Genomic DNA, 24,785 nt, shown 5'->3' with positions numbered 1-24,785 from the left:
GGAGCCTGATTCCTAATCTAGTCTTCTTTGCAAAGCCTAAGGATACGGTGAAAGTGGAAGGAGACATGGGCTGGGAGCTCCCTAGGGTGAGTGGTTTCCTGGTGGCATCTTGTCTCCTCAGTTGTGCAATGAGTTCCCAGGCGGCGATGAGTGTTCTAAATTTTTTTCTTTACATGGAAGAGGACAGCCGATACTCAGCAAAAACTCGTCACTGTTCCTTCCTTGACATCTAAGAACCTTAGGAGATGTGTTTCCCATCAGCCTGTGCAGTCATTAAGGCCTGTCTTTACCTCGCCACACACAGCTTGTTAACTGGGAACGTGCTCTGGCTGAAGATTCTTGCCAATGGTAGCTCGCAAAAGTCAGTTTTGTTCAGCCCAGGGGATGACTGCTCTACCTTCAGGGATGTTGGGAGCTAGGTGTTCCTGCTTACTGGCCCTGAGACCTTGGGTAAGCAGCTTCCCCTCTCTGATTCCTCTCCTATAACACTGAGGGGGTACTGGAGGAGGTCTGGATGGTATGCCCAGTAGCAGTTAGCTCTGAACTCAAAAAAGTACCCTTCTCTTCACTTGTATATTGCCCTGTTTTATTCTCATTATTCTGTTTCACTTTGCAGATGATTTTTTCACTTGCCTGTCTCCCTCACTAAAATGGAAGCCTAATGAAGGGACGCGTCCCTGTTTTTTGTTGTAACCCCAGGGACAAGCATTTGCCTCCCTGAATGTGTGCTGCATGCATGAATGAAATCTCAGAGCCCGAGTTCAAATCCTGGTTGCATTGTTTTCTGTGTGACCTTGAGCAAGCCACTTAAACCTCAACAGTTTTCCCACTTGAAAAATAGGGATTAGTGACAGTGCCTTCCTTATAAGGCTCTGAGGATAAAATGAGAAAATATCCAGGAAGCATTAAGCACATTGGTTGGTACAGAGAGTATAATTATGATAGTAGCAAACATTTATGTAGCAAAAAGGCCAGGCACTGATCTAAATGCTTTACATAGCTTAACTATGTTAATCTTCACTACATCCTACTACTTTTTAAAACAGATTTTATTTATTTGAGAGAGAGAGAGTGAGAGAACACAAGCACAGGGAGAGGGAGAGGGAGAAGCAGACTCTCCAGGGAGGTGGAGCGGAACTGGATCGCAGAACTCTGGGATCATGACCTGAGCCGAAGGCTGCCGCTTAACCGCCTAAACTACCCAGGTGCCCACTACAACCTACTATTGTACCATTTTACAGATGAGCAAACTGGGCACAGGGGTAAGTAATATATGCACTCCAGACACGTTAGCTGTTATTTTTGTGCCCTAGGTTCCTTCCCAGCTCCCCACGGGGGAGCCTTCTCAAGGACCAGAGGGCGCGCGGGGCCAGCCTAGGGCCCAGCCAGTGGCCTGCCAGGACAGAAAGGGTTACTGAAACCGCGCGCGCCTCGTCGCGGATCGGGCCCGCGCTCTCCGCTCACAATGCCGCGGGGCGGGGCGGCAGGGCGGTTCTTCGCCTCCCATTGGCGCACACGCCCCTTCCTGTCACGGCCGGACCGAGCACCGCCCCCTGGCACCGCCCACCTCCCGGGCGCTGCCGGAGTGGACGGTTCCAGACGCATGCTAATGAGGGGGCGGCCGCCGCAGCCCATTGGCCGGCAGCGGAGTGTCGGTGAAGTCAGCGCCGAGTCCCAGAAAAACAGAGCGGGGCCAACTGCAGCGTGTAGTGCGAGTGGGGCAGGACGCGCGCCGCCCGCCCGCCCGGAGACCCGCAAGGTAAGCCCGCGCCAGCCTCCACCTCGCTCGCCCGCGCTCTCCAGACCCGCGGCCGCGGCGCCGGGGGCGTGTGGCTGCCCGGCCCCCGCGGGCGGCGCCTTTGTTCCGCGCTCGGAGGAGGCGCGTTTAAAGGGCCAGCTGTTGGAGGGACTTGGGGGACGCCCTCCCCCAGAGCATCCCCGTGGTCACGGAGAAAGCCGTGGTCCCCCTCGGCCGGACCTTCCTTCCTGCTGGGTGGATCCCCGGTCTCTCTAGGAAAGTTCCCCAGGGTGCGGGGGTCCCCGGGATTCAGGTTTTATTTTATTTTTTGTGGGTGGGGGTACGTGCGATCATGGCCACTGCTAGGAGAGAATGTCCGCCTGCTTCAGGCTGGCTGCAATATGGGTGGGTGGAGGAGACATCAAAGCCCGGGTGGGTTGGTGCTGTAAAGTGAAACTACCGCGGAGGGGCTCCTCTGCAGCAGCCAGAGAAGAAGGAGGGAGCGAGCGGCAGGATGGAGGCATCGCAGGTGTGTTCATTCATCAGCATCCCCCGGGAGGAGAGGGCGGCGGGAGGGGCGCTAGGACGATCGGTCTGGCCTAGGACCCGCCTGAATGAGCGGGTACGTGTGTGGGTCCGGGAACACCGTGCGTGCCCATCCGCCCATGCTGCTTCATCCCCCCGGAGTGACTGGCAGCATCTTGCTGGGCAGCTCATCACCGACATGGACGGAAAGCAACTCCTTTCTCCGAATTCCCCGGGCATCCCTAGCTCCCACCTGGTTGCTTTCCGATGTGGCTTCCTTAATAAGCGATAGCGCCGTTCAAGGTAGAGGGGGAGAGAGGCCTGAAATCATTATGTACCTTTCATGGGGGGATGTGCTGTCGAATTCTGCATCCCCCCTGCATCCGCTGTCGTAAGATGGCTTTGAAATTCACCAGTGCATGCTTTCTTCGGGCAGGCAGAATTTATTACGCTGCTACATTGCTACATAAAAGCAGAAGGGATCCCACTGAGCCTGGCTCCTTTTATCCAGACCCTGTGTTTTCCCAGCATGTTCTGGCTGAACCTTTGGATTTTTATTTTAAACTGAGCGCTGGGATGCTCCTGTTGTCACAGGGCCGACCTGCTGAAATTGCCAGAATTGATTTCACTGTCAATAGGAGGGAGGTTCATTTAGAGACATCATGGAACCTATCTGGCAGTCAGGCCTCTGACATCACCCCCCCAACACACAACACGCCCCTTTTTCTTTCATAAGTGAAGGCCAGGGATGGCTTGTCTGTCTCCACTCTTCTTGGTTTTTGAGCTCCTCTTTTTAGATTCAGTTTTAGTTTTTGATGGAAGGGAAGCTTGGTGGTGGTTGAAGAGAAGGGGGTGGATTGAAAGTGGGGTGGGGAGCAGATGGGGGCAGCACCCTCAATGACAGAAAGCACATGCTGGACGTTTGGAGACTTCAGATCTACAGCCGTTAGAGACACAGGTGAGATAGATGGCTGTCTATCCACTGGGAGGGTGTGTGTGTGTGTGTGTGTGTGTGTGTGTGTGTTGGCTTGAGGGAGGGGTGGAGGAAGAGGATGCTGCCAGCAATTTTTCTGCCCCACCCTCTTGATGCTGCCTTAAATAGCTCCTTGCCAGCCAAGCTCTGCTGTCTCAGGCTCTTGGCCTGAGGGGATGGCAGAGAAGGGTGGGTCTATTGGCACCTTTGCCCTGCGCATTTACAGTGGACGGTTAGCAAAGGGGTAGCTCTCCTGGGGTTGCGGAGAGCTCATTTCTCAGCTGGAGGGCCCTGAGTTTAGCTGTTTTTGGTGATTTCCCTGCAGGGAATTAGCAACTGAAAAGAAATGCTTTCTACCCTGCAGGACCAAGAGGTGGGATTGTCATCTTCCCTTCAAGCCCATCCCCTGTTGGCCCGATCCTCCTCTTACCTGCTCTCTTTCCTGCTAGTTGGACAGTTTCTGTGAACTTTTCTGAAGGGATTGGGAATAATGGGGGGTGAGGTTGGAGTCCTGGGAGGGGACGAGCAGATGCTTCTTACTCGCAGAACAAAGAACTGTTCAGCGTTTTTCCTATTTTCCCTTTCCTAAAATAGAGTTCCATATAGATAGCAGACTCTGGGGTTTTCTTCATCGAGTATGAATGGGCAGGGTTCAGGAAAGAAGGCTTTTTATCAGGCAGCATTGGTAATCATCTGGTCATTCAAATTTAGGTCTGGACCCTTCCCTGGACGTGGAAATAGATTTGCTGTAGAGGGCACTCAGTGGTCATTTAGGATTTAATCCATCTCTGTAAAAGGAGATGGATGGTCCCAAAAAACTTTGGTGAAGGAGCTTGGGACCAGAGGCAGGACAGCTGGCTTTGATCCTGGCCAACGACCTGCTTTGGGCTTTGGGTTTGTGGCTTCCACGCTCTGGGCCTGTGTCCTTGTTGGAATAAAGAGCAGAAGACTTTGGAGCAGACTATTTTCCCGGATTCCTGACAGCATCACTGTTCTTAGATTCACAAGTCCAGTTTGTGAGGGCATTTTAGCATTTCTTTTTGTTTGCTAAACGATGTTAAAGTCATACTATTGCTCAATGGCATGAAAGAAGTATTCCAGGACTCAGGCCTCTGATGGCTTCAGATTCAACCTTTCCTCGATTAGTGTGATTGATGAGGATTTACTCTGTGTAAATAGTTCAGAGCTAGAATGGCCTGGAATGAGGGGCACAGACTCTCTGGAGGTTGAGTGGGTGACTTGAATTGGCAGAAAGCTCAGGAAAAGGAGTTTTTAGAATTCATTCCTCCTTCCTGTGTATGTTTAACTCTCTGCTTTATTTACAGTTATACAGGTGAATATTCAGGTGTTTAGAGCATGAGTGTTGGAAGAAAACTGACTGCCAGGTTTTGCCCCCCTCACCGAAGAATTTGAGGGATTGGGAAGGTTTGGTGATTTGTCCAAAGTCACACAGGTAGCAAGATGCAAAGCTGGGACAGGAACCCAGGTTTGGTGATTCGAGATCCCGTGTTCTATATGTAGCTCTTACTCCCTCCTTCTCTGAGATTCTAAAATGGGATGAAGAAAGTGAGGAGGAAACACGGTTGAAGAAGAGAGAGGTTGGAGGCAGGTCAGGTGGGGAAGGGGAAAACACCGGCCTCCAAGCTTGGAGGAGGGAGGGATGGAGCTGAAAGGGGGCCTCTACCAGCTGGGAGAGAGCAGATTTCTGCAGCCCTGGAGTGAGGGAACCAAGAAGAGGCTTGGTTTAGACAGGGGTGGGAGTGGGTGGACCTGCCTGGGCTTGGAGTGGCCGTGGAGTATCCTTGGGATCTCTCCTGTTGACCCTCAGCCTGCAGAGTGTGGTAGAGGCTGCTTTGCTGTAGGGTCAGCTGAGGCCTTTGGAGCCACTGGGCCACATGGAACTTGAACATGTGGGAAGTCAGGTGTGCTGGCTGTGAGGCCAGAGAGTGCTGAGGTGGGACCCAGTTCTGCTGAAGTCCCAGGTTTTTTTTACAATTCAAAACGAAAGAAAGTTCTCCAAAGAATCTCTTTTCAACTCAAGCAGCGTTTTCTCCTCAAACTTTCACCAGGGTTTTGTATGTTTTATGAGATAGTGTTTCACATACTCCCTTTTCAGAGGGCACGCTTGGAGCTGGCTGATTGACTGAACTGTAGCCCATGTGCAGGGAGCTTCTGGCCTGGGACCTGAGCTAAGCCTCCGAATGTTTCAATGAGCAATTAAAGAGCTGTGAATAGTGGTTAACCGGATCAGTAGTCGTTCAAAGGCAAGGATGAAAGGTGATAATACTTTGAAGTCTATAGCCCAAGCCAACAGCTGGCCTGTGTGGTGTAGTTTACTTTGGCTCCCTGGTCAGGCCTCGGAAGTGTCTCTAGATTCCTTGAGTTGTTCCCTCTTTTTGTGCAGGGATAGGCCTGTGTGTCTGTGTGTCTCACTGTCCTCTCTTGCTTTCCCACGTTTCCCTCCTCTATACATTTTTTTCTCTCTCCTCCTGCTGAATCTTTCTCTTTCTTCTTACCCTCTTCCCCATTCTTTCTTGACTGTCAATAATACAGCTTTGTAGTATATTTTAATACATTTACTGCTATTAAAATTTAATCTTCTCTGTTCTTAATTTACAGTCAGTTTAGTTCACTCTCTTTCCATGTGTGGGTATGTGTTTTATACACAAAACAAACAAACAAACCAAACCCAATTCAATTGCTTTTTACTTCTTTCTGTGTGGCCTTCCATTGATTTCCACCTCCCCTCCCGTCCCCCCTTTTCTTCTGTGGTCAGTAGTGGCTCTTTATAGAAAAAAAATTTCCGGGCTCACTGTCATGTGGATATTATTGTTTTTATAACAAAAACAGTTACAACAATAGAAAAAGTTTCCACCCCTGTATTGTGGACACAAGGGACACCCTCTCCCAAGAGATGTGCCCTATTTCTTGACTTCCTTCCATGGAAAGAGTGCAGTGTGTTCTCTGACAGAGGCCTATACTGTAAAGGCTGTGGGTGTTGATGTTGAAGCTGGGGCTCTTGTTTGTGATTCTCTTAATGCTTAGAGTCGGGGATGTGGGGGGACTTATGGCCAAGAGAATACATATAAGAATTCAGTGTGATGGTTTTTCTTTGTTTCCCTAAGCTGGGTTAACCCAACAGTCAGTGGCAAGACCCAGGCCCCTTTGGAAAAGAATGAGATGTTGCTCAGCTTTCTGATTCATGTTGATTAGGACCCAAAGGAAGCTAGGCACAAGGAGGATAGGCACCCACTGACAGGTTGCAGGTATGAAGGTCCTGGTGCTTTGATGGATGCTTGGTGTAGTGCTTTAAAATTTTCTTCTGACTCAGACCAATTACAAAGATTGAGTCTTGGTTCTCAGTGGTCAGCAGATAGTTTAGTGTCTAAAGCTGGCCTTGCAAGCAAGCAGTTGCCTTGAAATCTCTAGTTAATATGTTAAAAATTCACATGACTTTTGTACTCTATAATATGTCTGTGCTGGTTTTAGTATAAAGGTATTTAAAATGCTTTACTGTTGGGGTGCCTGGGTGGCTCAGTCAGTTAGGCATCTGACTTTGGCTCAGGTTGTGATCTTGGGGTTCTGGGATCGAACCCCACGCCCAGCTACCCACTTGGTGGGGAGACTGCTTCTCCTCTCCCTCTACCCCTTCCTCTGCTCCTTGTTCTCTCTTTCTTTTTCTCTCTCTCTTAAATGAATAAATAAAGTCTTTAAAAAAATATATGCTCTGCTATTGAGTACAACTAATGGTCCAGGAAAATATTGTGTGTATACGGGCCTTCACTTACCCATGTCCACTTGAATCATGCACAGCAGGTCCTGTGCCCAGCGGGAAAAGCCAGCAGTGCGGCAGCGCCAAGCCTGGTTGTGTGGAGAGCTGCCCCACGCCCCCGGCCTTCCCGCTGGCTCTGCCAGACCCACTGGATGTCCCAGTCACAAACACTTACACATGTCTCCAGAAACCAGGTTCTCCCTCCCTCCAGAGCTTGTCCCTCACGGAGGGCCTTTTCTCTTTGGCCTGGGTAACTCCTCCTCCTCCTTTCAGGCTCTCCTCACATCTGAAAGGTGCTTTTCTTCCTGTGTTCAGCAGTAGCTGGTTCCCCGTCTGTCTTTTCAACCAGATTGTGAGATCTGGCAAGACAGCATCTATGTTTCATCCCTTTTTACATGCAATTTTAATTTACATCAAAGTCATATTTTATTTATGTATATATGTGTATATGTGTGTGTATGTAATATACACACATGCTTTTTAAAAGTATGTGTTTGTGGGTGTGTATACTTTTTAAAGTCAAGTAACACTGCAAGGCTTATAAAGAAACGCTGTGTCACCCCTTCTCATTCCAGCAATTACTCCCCGGAGTCCGTCACTGAATGTGATTTTCTATTGCTGCAGTAACAAATTACCACCAACATAGTGGCTTGAAGCAACATAAATTCATATTATGGTTATGTAGGTTAGAAGTCTGAAAAGGTTCTCACTGGGCTAAAATAAAGGTGGTAGCAGGGCTGTATTCCCTTTTGGGAAGAATCTGTGTCTTTAGTTGCAGTCTTCTGGCTTCTGGAGGCTGCCTGCCTTCCCTGGCCCCTGGCCCCCTTCCTTTGCTGGAGCTGGCTGGCTGAGGCCCCTCCCACTGCATCACTCTGACTTCTCACAGAATCCCATCTTCCTCTGACTCCCTACACTTGGAGTACTTTGGGCTCGCCTGCGTAATCTAGCAATCTTATTTTAAGTGCCCTTGATCAGCAACCTTTATTCTGTTTGCAACCGTAATTCCCCTATGCCAGATAACATGTTTATAGGCTCGGGGATTCGGATATGGACACCATCTTTGAGGGGCCATTATTCTGCCTACTACAGTCACTTCCAACTCTATTAGCTATTTTTCCTGATAGTACTGTTATATTTGTGAATTGCCTGCTAACAGTTCTGTTTCCTGATTATTCAGTTTGGATATTATTCCTTGATGTCCTACCATGGATTAGAGGAGCCCTTAGTCCCCTCTTCTCCCCACATCCTCTGTTCACACTGTCTTCCCCATATGGTTATATCACAGTTTTGGGTTATATTAATATTCAATGCTTACATTAGCTTGGCTGTGTAAATAGTGTTCATGGCTGAACCTTATAGTTGTGCTATATTTCCTTTCTTGTACATCTTTTTTTTTAGTTGATCATTGATCATTCTTTTTTCTATTTTGTTTTCTATGTACTTATTACTAATTCTCAAAGTCTCTGAAAGAATTTTAAAACATCTATGTTTTATAACACATGTTCCTCTTTATTTTATTACCATTTTTCCCTTGGAGACCTCCCTTCCAGAGGCCTCCAACCCTTTCCTCTTTTCTGAGTTGATTGACCTATAGGCCTGTGACTTGACTCATCCTGGGAATTCCTTTACCTTGTCCTGGGCTGGATACTTTGTTTCCTCTTTCTTGGTTTATTTTCCTAGGAGGTTCTAAGAAAGGGTCTGTGGCGGTTCACTTCAAACTTGCACATCTGAAATATCCTTATTCAACATTTACACTTGATTGGTGGGTTTTTTTTTCTTTTTCAGGATTTTATTTATTTATTTGACAGAGAGAGAGAGCACAAGTAGGCAGAGCAGCAGGCAGAGGGAGAGGGAGAAGCAGGCTATCCGCGGAGCAGGGAGCTTGATGGTGGGATTCGATCCCAAGACCCTGGGATCATGACCTGAGGCGAAGGCAACAGCTTAACCAACTGAGCCACCCTGGTGTCCCTGATTGGTGGTTTAATTTGTCTAGAATTTTAGGTTGAAAGCCAAGGTCCCTTGGAATTTTGAAGGCATTGCTCCACTGTCTTCTAGGTTCCAATAATAATGGCAAAAATTCAGATGCCATTTGGATTCTTGATCACCTATGGGTAACCTGCTTTTTTCTCACTGCAAGTTTTAGGATCATCTCTCTTTCTCTGTAGTGGAAATTTTCTTGCTTTTAAAATTATTGTGCGAGGTCTTTTAGTGTACTGTTTTGATCTGAAGACTCAAGTTCTTCAGTTTTGGGAAATTTTCTTATATTTTTCCTTGGTAAGTTCCTTTTTTTCTTTTGTCTTTGGAACTCCTCTATTAGTTGGATGTTGGACTTTCTGGGTTGAGTTTATAATTTTTATTTTTATTTTATGTTTTTAAACATTTTATTATTTTTTTAAAGTAGTCTCTGAACCCAGTGTGGGGCTTGAGCTTACAACCCTGAGATCAAGAGTCACATCCTGTACCAACTGAGCCAACCAGACACCCCGAGTTTATAATTAAAAAATTTTTTATTTCTTGTTTTTCATTTTATTTTTGTTTTATTTGTGAGAGACCTCTTCAGGTTTATTCTTAACCCTTTTGAATTTTCAAATTTATGTTTTCATGGTTTTGCATGAAACATGCTTGCATGTTTACTTTCTGGAATACCTCATTCTCTGATGCTCACATTTTTTTTTTTTTTAAATAGTATTTTGTTCTTGTTTCATGGGTGCAATAAATTCACTTAGGTTAGGTTTTTGTTTTTGTTTCTGTTTTTGTTTTTCTGCTCTTTTCTGCTTTGTCTTTGTTTCCTCCAAGCCCCCTTTCCTGCTTGTTTCAGTTACTGGATTTCCCATTGGAACTGTTCTTCCACTGATCCTTGACTGTCCATTTATATTTTAAGATTGCTGATTGGGCATTTGTGTGACAAGGAAGGGGGCTTAACGTCATCATGGGCTCCAGAAGAGAGCCGGCTTTCGATGTCTGTGCCTATAGATCTTTTCTCAGGGGGATGTTGGGTTTTCCTGGAGAGAAATGTTGCCTGGGGTGAAATAGCCTGGATGTCTTGCATTGTGGGAACCCGGATGGGAAAGGAGGCTGCATACCCTGTTTGGTGTGCAGACTTTCCCTTACTCTGTTCTTTTTTGAAGGTTGCCCCCTTCTTTCCTTTCTTCTCTCAGCTGTGTACCTCAGCTATGTCTCTGGTGTAGTTTGCCTAAACAGTCAGTCTCTGCCTTCTTCTGCCTGAGAGACCAGACTGAGTAGATGGGAGAAGAGAAATCTCTGGGCTGGAGGTGCTCCTTTAACAAACTTTTAGCACACTCTCTTTTTTAGCCCCTTTCCCCTCCCCTTTTAATCCTTGGTGCCTCCAATTCCAGAGGACTCTTCTGTTTTTGTGGCGTAAGTCCCCACTTGCTTAGTGTTTCCCTTCCCTGCTTGCACTTAGCAGGGCAGAAACCTGAGCCCGCTACTGCATGGCGGTCAGCTCCCTGTCTTCCAGAATTCTGTTGCTATATCTTGTCTGTCATCGTCTTCTTTCCATCAAAAATCAGAATTTTCTACTGTCCTTTTAGTGGAGTTCTAGGAGAGAGTAGGGAAGAATATGGGTATTTCACCCTCCAGTTTAACCAGAAGTTTCATCTCTTTGTCCAAGCCCTTAAACTGGTACCTGCTAAAGGTAGCGTATAGTCTCAAGAAATGATTGAATGCGGATTGAATGCACTTTTTTTTTTTAAAAGATTTTATTTATTTGACAGAGATTGCAAGTAGGCAGAGAGGCAGGCAGAGAGAGAGAGGAAGGGAAGCAGGCTCCCCGCTGAGCAGAGAGCCCGACGCGGGGCTTGATCCCAGGACCCTGAGATCATGACCTGAGCCGAAGACAGAGGCTTTAACCCACTGAGCCACCCAGGCGCCCCTGAATGCACATTTCTAAGGTGGTGTGCATACAGTTAGTTATGAGATTTCAAGAGCGTCCCAAGCATGCTGTCTTACAAAAATAAATCCGTTGTTTATTCTGAGATAGACCTAGTAACAGGCAGCAGATCTGGCTTTCTCCCCGTGCCAGGTAGCTGAAGAAGCACAGTGAGCGGGCATTGTGGGCTGGTGGACTGGAGAGTGACAAGGTTCAGGTGTTATGTCCAGTCCCATCACTAACGACCTGGGGCACCTTGAAAAGTTACTTAGCTTGTCCGGGTCTTGGTTTCCCCCACGTTAAAATGAGCTGTTCATCAAGATTTGATTGAGTTCATGGCCGTAAATACCTGCTGTGTCAAGGCACAGTGCTAGCATCCTTCCGGGTATCTCTTCCAAGGCAGCCCAGTCAATATTTTGTAGATATGTCTGTGAGGACCTTGGTCACACTGAGTGACTGTGGCACATATGTCTTGTTCCTGATTGAAGTTCCATGCCTGAAACAGTCGGTCCACTGCAGGTTTGACCTACCCCTCGACGGCGGGCTCCTCGTGGAGGCTGCATCACAGTCATCTTTGTGTCTGACGTAGCCCTGGGTGCGTGGCCCTTGGTGCATGTTAGGCTTTTCCATTTAGAGTACATCAAGGAAATAGGAAAACAGGAGCTAATCTGCCAGAATGCCCAGACCCTGCTCAGAGAACAAGGCCTTGCTCCTTGTAAGTCCAGCTGCACGCTCCTTGGCACAGTTATGGAGCTTGGGACCCAAATCTCAAATGCATTGATGGGAAAGTCAGCAGTAATAGCTGTTCTGTACCGTAGCCCTGACACTGGGGGACCGTTTCCCCCAAACAGGTCACCGTCATGTATTTGTTTAATGGGCCTCACACTGTTACAAGGTAAGATCAGATTCATCTTAACTAAGAAAGTAAATTATAGCTATAATCCTGCGTTTATAGTGTTTACAGATGTTTAAGTGCTTTTTCATAATTTAGTTTGGTTTTCCTAAACCTATGAGTTAATGTGCCAGGACTAGTAAGTAGGAATTTCGGGGAGATAAATTTGGCTTCACAGAGGCACTTTTTATCCTGAGAGCTAGTCCCTGCTGTATTGCATTTGGGAGGCCCTGAGCTCCTTGCCAAGCCAAGGTTAGATGTCGATTAGCCAGAGAGCCTGGAAATCAATGCTGGGGTGGGAGAGGAAGCCTTATTAGAGCACCTGAAAAGTCCTTTGCTTTTGATTTGTTCAACAAATAATTACTGAGCACCAGCCGCACACCAGGGTCTGGGCTGGGCTCTGGCAATGTAGCGGTGACCAAAGAGAAGTGGCCTCTGCCCTCCTAGAATTCTAGACTAGAGCTGAGCTTTCCAGTGTGGTGGACACCAGCCATATTCATTTTAAGTTAATTAAAATAAAATACAGTTTGCCATTCAGTCCCTCGTTCCCACCAGTGCTCCTAGACACAAGTTCCTGTCATCTCAGGAAGTTCTCTCGGGCAGCCTGCACGGGGCTACAGAGAGAGCTCAGCTTCTGTTTCTAGAGCAGGCATCTGTGATCAGCCTTGTTTCACAGCAGAGGCAGCCGATACAGAGAGAAGCCATTTGTTCTAGGCCATGTCGCTGGATGGGCCTGAGCTGGGAACAGATCTCCTGGAGCTTGGCTCTTCTTGCTTGGAAGTGAGGGGCAAGCAGATGACGAACGAGGAGCGTGGTCGCTGTGCTGGTGCTGCCCAAGCCTGCTGCCTCCCGGAGCGAATGGCTCCTCTCTGCCTCAGGCTTTCCCCTGTCCAGTGGAGAAAATAAAGGTGCCTCCCTCCCAGGGTTATGGCTGACTCAGTGATGCAAGTCTAGCCTGTGCCTGACGCATGGTAGTGGTGGCTGCTATGCTGAGGAGAAGGAGACAAGTTATTGGTGGAGTCAAGGAAGCATTTTCAAACAGACCGCAGAGCAGAGAAAGAACGCTGGCAGGCGAGGCTGTGTTTGCAGAGCCGACTGACTGACTGGAGAAGGACCCAGAACTGAATGTGTCTAAGCTGGGGGCTGCTTTGGGCCTGAGACCTGATGTAAAAATGCCAGCAGTGAAGCTTGTCACTGACACTTGAACAAGGAACCCCTTTGGTGTCCCTTTCCTTCTGGTCTGCCTCTACCCATGGCCCTTTGTCTTGTCCCCAGACATTTCTCTCCCCATACTGTATTTCTGCCTTGGTGAGGGGTGGTTCTCAGACATTGGCCGTCAGCCCCGTGGAGCAGAGGGATGTGCCAGAGGTGTGTGGAGGAGAGATCCTGGGTGATCTGGCAGCTGGAGCCTAAGCTTCTCTTTGGGATTTTCGTCGCTTGGTGATTTGCTCAGTCTTGCAAGCAGGTCCACCTGGTGTGGCCTGGTGTGCTCAGGGTGCCCTGTTTTGGGGAGAAAGGGAGCTCTGATGTTCCAGGGCTGGGAGGGCGCCCCATCTGCTGGGCGAATCCCTGCTTGCACGCGGAACTTCAGTCAGAGAAGTGCTTTCATAGCCACAGGCTCATCTCATCCCTCGAACAGGCGTTGGTGAACGTGTAGAACAGGTGTCCATGAACATGTAGAACAGGTGTCGGTGAACAAGAGCATGGGGCTCTTGGCTTCCCTGCAGGCGTCCAGCAGTTTATTTCAGGTTTTGAGGCGGGAAGGTTTGGGTAGGACAGTGTGTGTGGGGCCGGGGGTGGTGGTGGCGCCCGGGACACCCCTGACCTATCCGGCATCTCGCCTCAGCCAGGTGGGGCATGCAGGGCAGGGGGCAGAACACGGCCAGGGACAGACCGTCAGACAGACAGACAGCCTCGGCCAGTTGAGGCACGCAGAGCAGGGGGCAGAACATGGCCAGGGATGGACGGTCAGACAGATGGACAGACAGTCAGGTGTCTGGTGATGGTGGACTCAGGACTGACCTGGGGGGAGACTGCTCCTGGCTACCTGGCTTCTCATGGGGCCACGCACGTGCTGCCTGGGGAGCTGTGGTCAGGATTGTTGAGTACTTGTGACCTCTACCTGGCTTTGCCAGGCTTGTTCTCCTTGCGGCCGTGACTTTCCAACATTCATGGATGATGTTCTAGCCCGGGGCAGCTGTGACAGGAATGGGTGCTTAGAAGATCCCGGAACTACCCACGTGTCAATGCGCAAACTCATTATTCATTTATAGAATGCCTGGTGCATCGATTATGAACATCAACCCACAGGCCGGCCTTTGAATTTGGTTTCCCAGTACGAAAGGTCACTGGGACATAACTGTTGAAATCCAAACAGTTTCCCTTGTTGCCGGAATTTGTGGGGGACCTGGCAGCGGTGCATTTTCCTAGTGTGAGCGGTTTCCTAGTGTGACCCGTAAGGAGCTCGCTCACATGCAGATTGCTCGTCTCCATATAGAGTTTGTCTGGCATCTGTCGGGGCAGCACCAGGGTCGAGTGACTGTTTCCTGTGAGCCCAGAATGATGGTCAGGGGGCGTAGCTGTTGATGCTGCGTGGAGGGGGACAACGGAAACATTCTCATGTCGTGTTGCTGTGTGGGCGTCTGTCCCACGCTGCTGCAACACACACACCGCTGACTCTTGTGTGTGCCTCTCCTCCTAGACCACACGCGCAGCAGGCCGGCGAGAGGAGAGGATCCCTCGGCCCGTGGGGCGAGGTGGGACGGGCCGGAGCTGCCGCTGGGAGATCTGTCACTGCCCCAGTGGCCTGGGCCGTGGGCTTGAGAGCAGGCCAGGGATCTGGATGGAAAAGCCAAGGCAACAGGAGGGACTGGGCTGCTTTAAGCAGGACAAAATGAATAGAGTCTCCAGAGAAAGAGAAACCCCAACAGGGATGGAAGATCGAGTAGCTAGAGAAAGCTGGACTCCGGAGGCCCGAGGGCCTAAGCAGGGGCGGGTGCCGGCTGCTGACAGATGGGTTGCCCGGCCCGTGAGCCTGGCCCAAGACAGTCGCAGGCCTTGGAGGACGGTTTTTGTGCTTGCTTTGTGGGGCCTTTCTTTGGGCATGGTGCGTTAGCGAGCCAGGCCTGGCAGGTGTGAGGGGGCGAGGCCCCCCAGGAGCTGGGAAATGTTAGTCATGCCTGAGCGCGGAGAGAAGCGAGGCTGCTCTTCAGAACAGCTGCTGCGGGAGGAGGCGCCCAGCCTGCCAGCCTACGGTACCGTCCACGGTCTCCGTCTGATCTTGAATGATGAAGGTCGTGGGCTGTTTCACTCACCTGAAGTGGGCTGTTTTCACTCACCTTTCACTCACCTGAAGCATCGTGGTGAATAATTTTCCCTTCCTGGGGTCACAGGGGCTCCAGTAGAGAAGGGGTTTTTGTGGCCGCAGTTCTGGATTCCCAGGTTGCTCTTGCGAGGAACGTCCCCCTGGGCAAGCAGGGAATCCAGAGGTTACCCTCCATGGCAGGGTGCACACCTCCTTGGGCTGCCTTGCTGGGTATTTGCACCGGGGGTTCCTTTCCATTGTAGTAGGGAAGAAACCGTGCTGTTAGAAGATGTAAAATATTTAATACTCTCTTTAAAAAATTAAACTGCCTAGGAGCCTTGGGTTGGTGGTGCCCATAGCAACAGGCCTGGTTTCCAGGAGTGTCTTCCTAGGAGTGTCTTCCTAAGCTTTTGAACTTCTCAGGAGGGGTGCAGGACCCCACTCCCGGCCGGCTGGGAAGCCTGGAGGAAACCCACCTGCCTGCTTGGCCCAGAGACCGGGCGGTATTGGGACTGAGCGACCCCTTCAGAGGTTGGAAGCTGGGTCTGTTTTGATAAGTTGGGGAGAGTAAAGGGAAGGGGAACTCACTATCCTTTTGGGGCTTGTTCATTCATTTTGTTTTATTGGCCTGTTAGTCCCTGACACTTACGCTTCTCTGTTCCAGCCTCTGGATTTTGCCTGTTTAGTTTCCTTAGCTGGGAGTGTTCTTTCTTCCCTTTACCTAGCCAACTCTGCTCGTCCTTCACATGGCACCTGCAGCAGCGTGTTCCTGGGGAAGCCTTCTCTGATCCCCTGGAGCAGTTTAAAACGCCTGTTTGAGACTCCATGATTCAGTGGTTCTGGACAGAACATTCATCCCAGCATCTGTCTCAGCTGCTTTGTTACATTTGTTGGGGAAATCATTGTTTGTCTGCCCACCCCAGCCATCTGTAGCTGGATCCATGATGGTCGTGGCCAGAGCTGGTTCTTAGCCATATTCTGTCCCCAGGGCCCAGCGTGTGCCTGGCCTACAGAAGGGGCTCACTAGCCATGAGCAAATTAATTCATTTACTAAATTTTGGGTTCTGTTGCAGATTCTGGGAATATAAAGAGAACAAAACACCCCAGCTGTCCTCACGCTGTTCCTAATCTAGAGCAGTGGGTGAGCTCTCAAGAGATCGATTGAGTGGCAGGAAGAAAACATCAGTGAAAGTTCTATTTATTCTTTAACTCAAACATAAGAAAGATGTATCTTTCCTATTTATAGTAGTACAGATTTTATAATTAACTTATAAGTAAATATGCTCAAAGCTATTTTACTAGCAGGAAGGTGTGATCAGAAAGTTGGGTGACCTGGTCTGAAGGGAGAAATAGGCACATGAAAAGGTTTTTGTGCCCAGGTGTTATAAACACTAAGGTAGGGCAAGTACCAGCTGCAGTGGGGGCTGCCATGGAGGTGGGAGGGGGCTAGAAAAGGACCAGAGGAGGGCATTCCTGATAAAAGTTGGGGGCACCAGCATGAACAAAGGTAGCGTGGCATGAGAAGGCTTAGTGGATTGGGATAGGTCAATACTTTTTTTTTTTTTTTAAGATTTTATTCATTTATTTGACAGACAGAGATCACAAGTAGGCAGAGAGGCAGGCAGAGAGAGAGGAGGAAGCAGGCTCCCTGCTGAGCAGAGAGCCCCATGCGGGGCTTGATCCCAGGACCCTGAGACCATGACCTGAGCCAAAGGCAGAGGCTTTAACCCACTGAGCCACCCAGGCGCCCCGGGAGGTCAATACTTTAATAAGGCCGGGAGTATAAGGATGGGGAAGGGCCTGCTAGATGCCCCTACTGGTCGGGGGGGAGGATTGAGAATTGGGAATACCAAGATGGCTGAAATAGGGCCCCTGCCTGCAGGATGAACATAGTCTGATTGGGGAGAGAATGGTGCATGCGTGCCCTAAGGGGAGAAGAGTGCAGTGAGTGCCTGGATTCAGAACAAAGCGGGTATTTGGGTTAGAGGGGGATCAGGCTGGTCATGTTTTCAGAATATACCATGCCCAGTCTCACAGCTTCATTGCATGAGGGGAAGAGGGAGGGCTGGTTACTGACTTCAAACTTCTTTCGAAGCCCATCTCAGGGTTAGGCTCTCCTAGAAGTTCTCCTTCATCTACTTCTACCCAGTAAGACTTTTTCACCTTAATGTGATTTAGACACCTCCATGGATTATATTTTCTGAGTTACAAAATGGTATATGAAGAGAAAAATGGCATCTGGCATGTAGAAATATGCATATTTGATGTGTTTACTTACCTGTGTAATCATACACACTCCTTTCTTTCTTTCTTTTTTTCCCTTAAGTCCCAAGGCTTGAAGTAATTATGTAATTAGAATCCACATAGAATGTGGTTAGATAAGGTGTAATTAAAGAGGAAAGCCTAATTTTGGAAGAACGATAAGAGGTCATTTGATTCAGTCTGGGCCCAAATCCAATCTTGGAAGAACAGTAAGAGGTCACTTGGATGTACGGGGAGCTTGGGGCCACCCAGGAGCCCAGGCTGGCCTGAGAACTGGGCAGATTCTGTTTCTTTCAGTTCACTGTGAAGCCTATTCATTGAACATCTTCTTGGTAAAGGGTATTGTAGGAGGCTCAGCTGTGGGTGAGGAGGAGAAGGTCTGCATCTAGGGAGGACATGGTGGTGGTGGAGAGATTGACTGGAGAACAACCGGGAGGTCCTAAGGTGGAGAGGTGAAGACTCCTTTGTGGGGGGGGTGTGGGAGTTGGGGAACAGGGAGGAGGTTCACAGAGCATGTGGCATTTAAGATTGCTTGAAGAGTAAGAAGGTTTCAAGAGCAAGGGCAGGGACTCTCTAGCCCATCGGACGCACTCAGATAATATTTATGGAATGAATGCCGGGCTGAGGTTGGAGGTGGGAAGAACATGGTCAAGTTGGTGGTTGGCCATTTGCAGTTTGGTGATGAGGTAACGTTCATATAGCTCAGGCAGTAGAGGGACAACATGAGGCCAGGAGAACACCAGGCTTAGGCCCTTAACTGCTAGTGGTGACTGCGTGCAGAAGAGTAGGAGACTACTGTGGGCTGTGGAGGTCTGGGAAGGTCCTCATGGGGGGACCAACAGGATAGGAGGAAGGGGAGGATGGAAGACCTGCCAGGGAGGGGAGTAATGTGGCCAGAGGTCTGAGAGGGAGCCAGGAGGTCATCCAGGAGAGAGAGGAGGGGGCACATAGGGAAGCAGGGCAAACCCAGGTGGGCTGGAGTGGGTGAGTGAGCTTCCTGGGTGTGTTGGGCAGGAGAGCTTTGATCCCGTGGGACAGACGAGCCATGGCAGGTTGTTGGACAGGAGAGTGGCATGGCAAAGGTATGTTGAAGGAAGAAGAATCTGGCCCTGTTGTGTAGAATGGGCTTCTGGGGAGCTCAGCCTGGGCTCCTTGTCATGAGATGATTGGAATGAGGCAGTGGGTTTGGGAGGGTGGGATTGGTGGTCTGCAGGCCGCTACTGGTCTTGGTGACAAGAGGATGAGAGAAACAGGGCAGGGGAAGAAGCCGCGGTGATTGCAAGCTTCGGAGCCTGGGAGAAGCCAATGGTACCAGAGACAGGAAGGGGGTGCAGCTGGTGAGAAAGAGGGAGTGGGCAGAGGCATGGCGAGTCTAGAGCCCAGAGACCCACGTTCTAACTCAGCCTTGGAACTGGCTGAGACCTTGGGCCTATTCCTTCCTCTCCTGTGGTCCAGTTTTTGGTTAGGAGGTGGTTTTATTGTAGGATTCAAGCCGACCGGAGGCCATGGAGTCCTTACAGTCCTAGGGTTTGGATAAAAGGAAGGGTCTGGCCTGGAGACTTGTGAGCCCTCCCATGGAGGGGAAAGAAACCACGTGGTCTTCTTCTTTGTCTTCCTGGAGTGATTGGGCAATGAGCTATGGGAGGGACTCTGGGGGACCGAGTTGCAGGGGAGGGGGTGCTATCCCAGCTCATCCTGCCCATCTCAGGGTGGTTATGGGATTCTGACCTAATGAGTGTACAAACTCAAAGTCTACACAGATGTTGTGGTCAGTGCTCCATTCCGGGGTGGAGCAGGGGAGGGGTTAATCTTCCGGAATTCACAGGAAGGAAATTCTCAGGGCAGGGAACTTCTTCCCCTCCTCCCTTTCCCTCCCCAAGCCAATCTTTGGGAAACTTCTGGCCTTGGACCTTTAGAAACAGAGTCCATGCAGAGAAGGCTTCCTGGCAGAGGAGGGCTTGGACAAGCCCTGGGAAAGGAGAGAAGGAAGGATTTTCCAGAGGAGGAGGATGACACAGAGTTATATTACCCCATATAAACTAGAGTCCAGGGGCGCCTGGGTGGCTCAGTGGGTTAAGCCGCTGCCTTCGGCTCAGGTCATGATCCCAGGGTCCTGGGATCGAGTCCCGCATCGAGCTCTCTGCTGAGCGGAGAGCCTGCTTTCCTCTCTCTCTCTCTCTCTCTCTCTCTGCCTACTTGTGATCTCTGTCTGTCAAATAAATAAATAAATAATCTTTAAAAAAAAAACAAAAAAAAAAAAACTAGAGTCCAGAAAGAAGGGATGTGTGTTCTGAATACCTAGTGTGTGCTTTCTTGATGTTTGTCTAATAATCTGTACATCATTTCTGCCTTTATTATTATCCCATTTTACAAATATAGTGACATTATTAATTTGCACGAGGTCTCAATGGTCTGGCAGGATTTCATTTTATTCAGATCTGACTCCCATGGCAAAAAATACCCACTTCTATATTTTGTAAATACTATATTTTGCTGGCTCTTGGGGAACGTAGGGAAAAAGAGGCGCATTTGTCTTTGTGACCCTTGTTCCCAGGTAAGCACTTACTTAAAATGGGGATCCAGCTGCTGTCCACACGTGGCATTCTGACGCAGTGTGGTGTCTTGGAGAGTAGTAATGCGGGGGGCACTCATTCACAGATTAGGAAACCGAGGCCCAGCAAGGAGAAGGGATATTGCCAGGGTCTGGGCAGAGTGGGGATGAGAACTAGAAGAGTCTGGAGGCTTGGAGACTTGTGGCTCTTTTAAGGCCTCCCTGTGGAAAAGTTTGTTTTTAGACAACAATGGAAACCTTTGTCTGGAGAGTTGGTCTGGGCAGGGTTGGATCTGAAAGGTTCTCTGTGTGTGTGCGCGCGCGCGTGTGTGTGTGTGTGTGTGTGTGTTTTCTTTCCTTCACTTTAACCTCAGATGCCTTTGAACCAGCAGGAAGGATTCCTTAAGACCAAAGGTTAAGACCAAAGGCATTTAACAGGTGGAAGGAGCATAGGAAGAAGGGGGAAGATCAGAAGCCACAGAAATAGAAGACTAAACGCTAGGCTTGACTAAAAGGAATTTTCCAGGCCCATAAATAATCCCTAAAGTTTATTGAATGTTAAATTCATTCACAGTGCCAGGCAATCATTACGTGCCATTTTATGTAACTGCCAGGGCCTCCCTATCAGGTGGGTGCTATTCATTGCTCCCATTTTAAAGACGAAGGAATGGGGCGCCTGGGTGGCTCAGTGGGTTAAGCCGCTGCCTTCAGCTCAGGTCATGATCTCAGGGTCCTGGGATCGAGTCCCGCATTGGGCTCTCTGCTCAGCAGGGAGCCTGCTTCCCTCTCTCTCTCTGCCTGCCTCTCCATCTACTTGTGATTTCTCTCTGTCAAATAAATAAATAAAATCTTTAAAAAAAAAAAAATAAAGACGAAGGAACTGAGGCTCAGCAAGGCTAAGTGACCTACCCATAGTCTTGGAGTTGATAAGACAGAGAGGAGGATTCTGACCCAGGTCCACCCAATCCAAAGTGCTATCTTCAAGGCCCAAGCTATTTTGTAGGACTAGGAGTTCTGGGTGCCTGAGTCTTTGGAGCTGTATGGAGTCGCTCATTTAGGGAGCTCACCCCTTGGCGGTGGTGCTCAGCTGAGGGCAGTTTTATCCCTACAGGACATTTGGCAATGTCTGGAGGAGACATTTTCAGTTGTGGTGACCTGTGGGGGTGCTGTGGCCTCTGATGGGTGGATGCTGTTGTGCGCCTAAAAGTCTGTGGCGCACAGGGCAGCCCACCACAGAGGGGTATTGTGTGCCCCGTGTTGGTGTGCTGAGATCGAGGGACCTGGGGGACCTGGCTCTGTTTTCACGTCAGAGCACAAGACTAGTGGAAGGCCGTTTGGAGAGCCCACCTGAAGAACTCAGGGTGTTCCCTTACCTGCAGGGACTTATGTTGTTTTACCTCGGTGGATGTTTGCAGATTGTGCCCCCCACAACCCTGACTGAACCCTGAGAGGCTGGCATGGTGGTCGTGGTGGGTAGAGGCCAGGAAGGAAAATTCCAACAAGGCCTGACAGGCCAGGGTGGCCCAGGGCCTCAGGTGAGAGGCAGGTGGGGCCCAGTCCGGCTGCTAAGAATGGGTTCAGCTATTTCTCTGTGGGACTGAATCACTCAGGTGCAGGGAGTTGTGTAATTCTGATGCCTTTATTAAATTACTGTGACTACTCACCAAGGGAAGGGTCTGAGAAAGGGGCATATGTGTTGTGCTTATAACTTGGATAGTGCTCTGCTGCCTGTCAGACTTCTTTGTTACTGGTTACTCTTTAACTCTGGTCAGCCCCTGTCACATAGGGCAGAATAGCAAACAAATTTGGGGAAGCCCCAGGACCCTTGGCCTTTATGTGAGCTTCTCTGAGCAGCTTCCGCTGAGCGTTTCTGGTGCCCGACAGGTCTAAGAGAACAGCCCCCTCTCCTGAGAGGGCACCGCTTTGGCAGTCCTGAGGAAAGGCTCCCTGCTTCACCCCTAGCTGCTCTGACTTCAGGCCCCTCTTCCAGGTCAACCATGGAAAAGGTGAGTCTGTGGCCTGGTCTCAGATGGTCACATCACCAGGTAAAATTTTCGCCTGACCCTGGTTTTAAGTGAGCCCGCCCTGGTCAAGCTTTCTACTACAGTGCCTTTCCCCCTGCCGGCCTTGCTAACAGGAATGATCCCCCACTACTTTCCATCCCCGGGGCCCTACCCCAAAGCTCTCTGGCCACTCCAGCCAGCAGGGTCACCTCTGTCGTCCAGATTTCCTCTGCTCCAGTGAGTCCTTTAGTCTTTATCCAGTCAGTAAATTCTAGGCTCCCTGTGTCACCTTTTAGTCGCTAACCAGCTGTGTGATCTCAATGAGTCACTTAACCTCTAGAGAAGCAGCATAGGATTGAACCAAGTCAGATGACTTCAGCTCACTTCCAGCATTAGTGTTGAGAGTCACAGCCCTAGGACCTGGGGTGTTTCTCTAAGGTCTTTGGCAAGTTGGGTTCCCCTTTGATCCCGTTACAGATTCATGGAGGACTCAGAACTGGTTGTTAAGGAACCATCTTTGGACCAACTAAGCAAGCTTTTTAAATTCTTTACTCAGCAAATGTTTGTTGAGTGCCAGCTATAATCAAGAGGGTGTGGTAGGTTCAGTAGGGCTGTAAGACGGGGTGTCTTGGGCTTTGTCCTCAAGGAGCTCATAGCCTTGTAGGGGCCAAATATGTCCACACCATAACATAATAGATTATCCAACATATCACCTTGTGTCCATCCTTAGTATCAGTTATCACAATTGAGATAACGACCCCCTGCCTATGAATTTAAAGTTCTGTAAGAGGTGGAATTTTTTTCAGTCTTATTCACTATGCACCTAACACAGAGTGAGCAGTCAGATGTTTGTTGAATGAGTGCAGTAAAAAATGATACCAGTTGACTTGGGTTTTGAAGGAAGGGTAGGAGTTAGACCTGCCTAGATGGGGGAGAGGGACATTATGGACTGACAGGGGATGAGGGTGGGGTGGAGACAGGAGGAGGAAATGTGTGAGCAAATGCACAGATGTAGGAAGGCCCAAGGCATGCTGGTTAACTTGCAAGTCCATTGTGACTGGACCCTGTGATAAGATCAGTATCAGAGCGGCACCTGGGTGGCTCAGTGGATTAAGCCTCTGCCTTTTTTTTTTTTAAAGATTTTTTTTAAAAATTTATTTATTTGACAGAGAGAGATCACAAGTAGGCAGAGAGGCAGGCAGAGAGAGAGAGAGGAGGAAGCAGGCCACCCAGGCGCCCAAGCCTCTGCCTTTGACTCGGGTCATGATCTCAGGGTCCTGGGATTGAGCCCCACATCAGGCTCTCTGCTCGGCAGGGAGCCTGCTTCTCCCCCCGCCCCCCTCTGCCTAGTTGTGATTTCTCTCTGTCAAATAAATAAATAAAATCTTAAAAAAAAAAAAAAAAAGATCAGTATCAGATAGACTAGAAAGGTAAAGTGGGGCCAGATGTGGAGAGTCCTGAATTCAAGCTGTGTTCAAGGGATTGGATTTATCCTACGGTAAGATGACCTTACATTCCAGTTTCCCAACAGCCTTTGGCTGTTGTCCCCTTGTGATTATTATTAGTGCCCTGACCCCTGTGGTCCCCCTCCCCCCCAGTACACAGGTGTCCCTGTTTGGGTGATAAATTGTATGACCCTGTAATCCTAAAGACTATGGGGTGCCCTAAAAGGATTCACGGTTGGACATGGTCACGCTGGCGAGGAGAAGGTCAGTGCCTAGTGGCTCCTGGAGACAGAAGACAAGACCTTCTCTGGTCCAGGTAGAGAAGGTCTGATCCCAAGAAGTAGTAGCGGCATCTGAAAGGATAGAGTCAAAAAGAGACTGAGGCCAAAGTGACACCACACATAGTCTCTAAGATGGCCCCAAAGTGGCTCTTCCCATGACAGATTTGTTGTAAGGTTCAGACCCACCGGGTATACGTTTCTCTAACTTGAAGTTATGACCGATAAGAAAGCATCTACATTGTGTCTGTTTCCTGAGCAATTAAAAGTCAAAGAAGCTTCTCCCCAGCCTCTAAAACGTTCTGGTGAAACACACTGGTATTCGCTCTCCTAAACCCCAGCATTGTTCCTTGGAATTTAAAATAGGTTATGAATGTGCTTGATGTCAGGAAAGATAAATCTGTGAGGAGGACTGTAGTCAATACATTTCCTTTTTAAGTAGAAACAATATAAAGAGCTTCATTCAGTCCTGAATCAATCTCACTTTGTTGCCATGATTGTGTAAAACCTGACCTGCTTTATGTCCGTCTCACACTGTTTATATTCCCCGCTGTTCCCCATCTTAGCTGGCCCTGCACAGAGTCAAAGCCTTTTTAGGCCATGTACCACGTACCGCTCCCTTCTCCTGGGGCTGGTTTATTGCCTGCTGCAAAAAGACTATGCTCTGAGCAGTCAGTTCATTCTTGTATCTGGGCTGCTCTTCTGGGCAGCTCTTCCGTGGGGCCCCTAAATGACCCTCCTTTGTCTTGGAGGTAGAAGCCCAAATTCCTTGGCTTTTGAGATTCCCGTTAAAAAGAGGACCACATTTTAAGATTTTATTTTTAAGTTATCCCTGTGCTCAATGTGGCTCTTGAACTTACAATCCTGAGAGCAAGTTACACGCTCCGCCGACTGAGTCAGCCAGGCGCTCCACAAAATGATAGCATTAAAAATAGTTGATACATACACATGGTTCAGACATCAAGATACTAAATGTATGCATTGAGAATTTTCTTTTTTTTTTTAAAAGACATTATTTATTTATTAGAGTGTGCATGAGGGAGGGGCACGGAGGGGGGCAGAGGGAGAGGGAGAAGCAGACTCCCCACTAAACAGGGAGCCTGATGTGGGGCTCCATCCCAGGACCCCAGGATCATGACCTTAGCTGAAGGCA

At 49.1% G+C, this 24,785-nt stretch overlaps 1 protein-coding gene across 49 annotated transcripts in view; it reads left to right on the top strand.

Moving 5' to 3' along the window:
* Nucleotides 1-1,668: 1,668 nt before the first annotated feature.
* The window catches only part of SORBS1 (sorbin and SH3 domain containing 1), a 227,514-nt gene continuing 204,397 nt past the window's right edge, over nucleotides 1,669-24,785 (top strand). For all 49 annotated transcript variants that reach the window (XM_044240147.1, XM_044240197.1, XM_044240168.1 and 46 more), the window contains exon 1: nucleotides 1,669-1,759. The gene's annotated coding sequence lies outside the window, so the exon portion shown is untranslated. The remainder of the gene's footprint in view (nucleotides 1,760-24,785) is intronic.

The sequence above is a fragment of the Neovison vison genome, chromosome 2, assembly GCF_020171115.1.
Source record: "Neovison vison isolate M4711 chromosome 2, ASM_NN_V1, whole genome shotgun sequence".
NCBI classification, from domain to species: Eukaryota; Metazoa; Chordata; class Mammalia; order Carnivora; family Mustelidae; genus Neogale; species Neogale vison.
This window is presented reverse-complemented; position numbering and strand designations above follow the sequence as displayed.